The 5,743-nt window shown below is 29.6% G+C and overlaps 1 long non-coding RNA gene across 1 annotated transcript; it reads left to right on the top strand.

The window, feature by feature from the left end:
* LOC108660912 lies at nucleotides 4,557–5,305 on the top strand. The gene is made up of 2 exons (XR_001926619.1): nucleotides 4,557–4,594; nucleotides 5,245–5,305. It is a non-coding gene; the product is annotated as an uncharacterized LOC108660912 (long non-coding RNA).

The following is a 5,743-nucleotide window of genomic DNA, read 5'->3' as shown; positions in this document are numbered from 1 at the left end:
TATTTTCACAAACCTTTGAGTGAAGACCAATTTGTAAAATTAGAAGAGAATTAGGAAAGCTTAATGTGCACGAACTTGGATTGAATTGATTTAATATGTTTTTGATGAATTCTTATGTCTATTATGCTTTAATTTCTTCTTTTAATTGATTAAAAAGGTTTTTTACACACTTAGAATGGAATTGTGATTGTTTAAAATCATGATTTAATCAATTATACTAGATCTGGAGCAAACGTTACTCAAATTAATTGATTAAAATTCTTTTTTTAACTAATTAATTTGCTTCATATTAAAATTGAGTTTTAAAGTCAAAAGAGTTTTAGCTGATTAAAGTGAACTTTAATCAATTAAAACGGTTCTGTGTTAGCTTAAAAACAATCTTGGCCCTTAAAAACATGCATTATGAACACTTTCATGATCATTTGGTGCAAAAACATGTTCTTGAAATTATAAAGCCTGTTGAAAAATGAAAACATTCTCATAAATGCTTGAATTTGTTTATTCCAAAACAGGGCACTCATATTGATAATATTAATTCTTTTGTGCTTAATTGACAAAATTTGAAAGTAGAGAAATTTTTCATAAGTGCTTAATTTTATTATTTCTCATGTGCTTACATTGAAAAATCATTTATTGAGAATTGAAATGTTCAAATGCTTACTCTAGGAACAATTCCTGAAATATGATTGATGTTTGTACTTAAATTATTGTTTCAGGATTGAATCATTGCCTAGGCTCATAAAATTGACTAAGACGAAATCATTAAACTGAATGAAACTTTTTTTTGGTTCATCTATTTTTTTTTGTCAAGTCAAATGCTTACATGACTTTTAATCTTGCTTGACCTTAATGATTGAAATCTATAACTTGAGTCCAGTGATAGAATTGCTTAGAGTGCTTAATTTCATAACTCAAGTCAAGTTTGATCATGACATAGAGTTTGTGTCGACATAGTTGAAATATCCTTTAATTATGGATTTAAATATTACTATATCTTCGTTGAGCGTTAAAAGTTTACATGATCTAAATATTTGGTGTGCATCCACTTTAGCTCATAGGTTATTATAAATAACATAGAATGTCAAATGAAAAGTGAGCAGTAAATGCCTAATGTGCTTTCATTGAATACTCATTTCTTGATTATTGACAACTAGTATTCATTGATGCTTGGATGTTCATTTTAAACATATTCATGAGTTGAGTGCTTTATTTTCAATATTCCATAACAATTAATATCACTCATGAATCATGAATTATTGAGAAATAACATGTACCTTGAATTTCAGTGCTTGCATATTTTTGATTGGTATATGTCTATATAATTTATATTCATGCTTGCATTTCGTAAAACAAATTAGATTCATGATTAATGAAGATCACCATTTTATTTCTTGTAATCATATTTGTGCTTACTTGATCATAATATTCTTTTACATGATTGCAATAAGTGCAAAATGCTTTGGTAATGCTTCATTAATAATGATATTTTCTTGATGTGAAAATTCTCCTTGTATTGATAATTTCATACATGATTTGGAGAATATTTCATGGAATTCTTGCTAAAGATAGTAATTAAGGATGCTTAATTTTTTTCCTTGAGTTGCTCTTTTATATATGAATTAGGGAATTTCATGGAAATGCTTGATTGGTATTGCTTGGTGATACTTGCTAAATAGACATTAAGAATAAATAATAAATGCTTGATGATGATTAGTTATTGATAATGCTTAATGTTAGTTGAGAATGATGCTTGATAACTAATGATACCTTAGACATGCTTAGGAACTACTTTACGTATATTGAACACCTATTTAAATGCTCATACTCATCAAGTTCCATGAATACTTAAGTATTAAATAAACATGATGAATATTTACTTAATACTCATTTATTTTAGGCTCAAGATTTCTCTCTTAACATTTGGTGTTTTAAAAATTGGAAACTTATTGGTTTCATGATTTTCTTAAGATGGAGTAAGATTATGGTTAAAGTTGATTATCTCCTTTATCCCTTCTCTTTTTGCATCGCGTTTGAATTAACCTTGTTTAACCTTTAACCTTTTTTTTAATAATGACAGAATGGGGGATAAAGAACAAAGAACTGTTGCGTTTGCTATTGTGTTTGATGAAAAAAACTATTTGTACATGAATGCCTAATTTTCTTTAAATCTAGATGCACTCATTAAAGGGGATTTTTGAATATCCTTTTTAATGATGACAAAAGAGGGAAAAAGAAAGCTAAGTTAAATAGAGTTTGATAGGTCTTTATGTTTAATTTGTTGTGTGTGATGCTTAGTTATAGTTTTGTTGTTTATTATGTGCTAATTATTATAGATATTGAATATATCTTGCTTAGTTACTATGGATATTGTATATCTTGTTTAGCTACTGTGGATATTGTGAATTTTTATTGCAAATTTTTAAAGAAAACTAGATGTATTAACTAAGGAGGAACAATCCTCATTATACATAAAGATTTAAAGTATTCATACTAAACATAGACATTTCACTCTTAATCGAGGAGTGTTTTGTGGTCATCAAAAAAAGAGAGAATGTTGACTTCATATGTTTTTTATGATAACAAAATATTTCTTATTTATTGGTGTCTAATTATATTATTTGAGTATGCAGGAGAAAGCTTAAATTTCTTAACATATCTATTGTTTGAAAGTGCTTCAAAATGCCTTTTTAGTTGCAAGATGGGTTAATTGGTTAAACATGTAAAGAAGAAAAAGCTTTAATGAAGACAAATTAGTTTTAACTGATTAATAATGATTCTTAATTAGTTAAAGCAATTATAGGCACTACACTAAAGGCAAGCAAAAGGGTCTTAACTGATTAACACAAAGCTTAATTAATTAAGAAGGTACTAGACACAAAACAAAAGGTTATTAATCGGTTAACCAAAAGGGTTAATCGATTAATGGTCAACTTGAAGTACATAAAAAGCATCAAAATTCAAATTTAAATTGAAGTTGACCATTGAAGAGCACCAATTGAAGGAACTCAAATTTGAAGATAATTTAATCAATTAATGCTTATTTTAATTGGTTAAAGTTGAAGGAAGAAAAGGTCAATCAATTAAAGGGAGGACTAACCAAGAAGACTGCTAGTTGGAGAAGTCTGAAAACATAATTCCCTTAATAGGTTAAAGCAACCTTTAACCGATTAACACAGTGAAGCAGATTGCCAGATTGAAAAGCTTTAACCAGTTAATGCTCACCTCTAATCAATTAAAGAGTCAATGCTAGCAATTTGAAAAGAGTCGCTATAAGACAAAATAACGGCTATTTCTGACCTAAATCTATTTCTAATGGCTAAAAATTGTCCTTCAAGTATAAATAGAGGTTAAAATGGTTAGAAATGGGTGAGAGAAGTTAGCAAGAGTTATTTTGAGCTTAAAAGACTAAAAACCTTCTCTTTACACTTGTATTTCACTTATATTTTTTGTAAAATTGTTTTAATTGAATTTTGTATATCTTACATCAACTAGGTGATCAACTGTACTTCATCTCTACTCCATTTCTTATTTACTTAGAGTGTGTGAGACACTCTAAGGGGTAGCTAAGCTTGGAAGGCTCAGGGATTATTATAAGGGTTTAGAGCTTCAGTTAAAAGCCCACCGTGTGAAAGCTTGGTGGAACCTTTTAATTCCATTGGTTTACTGAAGTTAAGTTAAAAAATGTCAAGCCCGACCTTATAAAATACTTTCCATGTCATTCATATGATTGACAATATGCTTGCATACTTGGAAAGCCTCGAAAGAAAAATCGTTAAAAGACGACAATGTACCAAATGGTACAATTAAGTTAATTTAAGTCTCGAACTAGATCAAATAGAGAATTTAGAATGAAATTAAGAATATTAAAGTGCCAGAATGGTTTAATATGGTGATTTGGAGTTTGAGGATCAATTTGGAGTCAAACCGAAATTTTTACTGTCCAGGGGCAAAATGGTCATTTGCCACCTAGGGACACAATGAGAATTTTTAGAAAAGAATTTTTTTGGCCCCATTTGACTTATTGGAGTATGATTTGAGTATTAGAGTATAATTTTGAGGTTTGGCAATGAAAAAGTTTAATTCCAGTGATTTCTAGAGTGTAAGGGCAAAATCGTAATTTTGCCACCCGCGAACAAAATTTGAGATTTTGAGAGAATTTAGATCAAATTTGACAAATTGGAGACTGGTATGAGTATAAGGGATGAAAAATATGTCTATGGGCAATTTTTCAGTTTTTGGGGCAAAAATGTAATTTTTGACTTTTACGGGGGCAAAAGTGTAAATTTCAAAAATTACTCCACCAAGACTTTGGATAAGTCTGAGAATTTTACCTAAGCTATGGATATGTGGGACAAGTGTATGGTGAAAATTTGGAAACAAATGGATGGCTAGAATTTAAGGAATTAATAAAACATTAAAAAAATGAATAAAATAATATTATATTATTTTAGCCTTTAAAAAGGTAAAAATTCCGGAATTCTCATCTTCTTCAGCTGTCCAAACCAGGGGAGAAAAGGGGAAAAAAAAAAACAAGAATCCTACCTGAAAAATTTGGAGAAAATCAAGAGAAATCAAGAAATCAAGCATTAAAAAGGTAAATTTCATTGATTTTCCTTGTGATTTTCACTACCCATGCATTTTTTTCTCATTTCCATGCAAAATTAGAAAGTGGGTATGGACACCCATGCTGGCCAAACCTCCATGGATGAGTTTTGAGCTTGATTTTTGGTTGATTTTAATTGAATTAAGTGATTTTAGTTAAGTTATATTGAAATATAGCAAAAATAAGCTAGAAATATAATTTTCTCCCATTGAAACCCATTATGCTGAATTTTCTAGGGGAATATTGGCTGCTGATCTTGATGTTTATTTGAGGAATTATGATGAATAATGATGAATTATGAGCCTAGAAAAATAATGGGAATTTTCGGAGCAAAAATACAAATTTTTACCCACTAGGGGTATTTTCGTAATTTGCTATCGAGACTGATAATTTGCACCACACTGAGGGACATTAAGTCAATTTGGGTGCAATTGAGGTATAAAAACTGAAAAAAAATTAATTTGGAGTTTAAACGGACGTGTATATCAATTTATCGGGTAAAAGACCGAAATAGGCTAACACCGCATTTAGGCAAACATTTAGACATTTTTGCATTCCATATCAAGCATTAGTAGTCTAAATTAGTTTAATTTCAATTTAGTACCAATGTGGTGAATTTCTCGATTTTGTACTGTATCAAGGTGGTGAGTCCTCCGATAAAGGCAAGGGAATTGCACTTGAGGACCAATAGTCTGAGCATTTAAAAAATCCCCACTCTAGATACGGTGAGTAACCTTATCATCATTTTAATTATCTAAAGTATGTTTTTATTCGGTTTTGGTGAATTTTATGAAAATAAGTTCAAATGGTAAATTTTTATGTTTTGTAAACAAAATGAGTTTAAATGAAAATATTTTATAAATTGTCTTGAAACGAAATAACGATTTTGAAAATAGAGTAATTGGAGACCATTGATATATTGTAAATTTAAAATTGAATTAATGGCTTATGTTATTATATTGGCATGACTTGCTAGGCTGTATTTTTTATGAATTGTATGAATTGCTTTATTTTACCCTTGCAGGCTGGGTAGTAATATATTAGCCTTGTCATGCTGTCAAGATTTTATTGTATGGTGGGTTTGACCTGCTACAGTGGGCTGGATTCTGTGGACTAGCCTTTTAGAGGGGCACAGAATCC

This window comes from Theobroma cacao, chromosome 2 (genome assembly GCF_000208745.1).
Source record: "Theobroma cacao cultivar B97-61/B2 chromosome 2, Criollo_cocoa_genome_V2, whole genome shotgun sequence".
Classification (NCBI taxonomy): domain Eukaryota; kingdom Viridiplantae; phylum Streptophyta; class Magnoliopsida; order Malvales; family Malvaceae; genus Theobroma; species Theobroma cacao.
The sequence above is the reverse complement of the archived record's forward strand: the minus strand, read 5'-3'. Positions and strand labels throughout refer to the sequence as shown.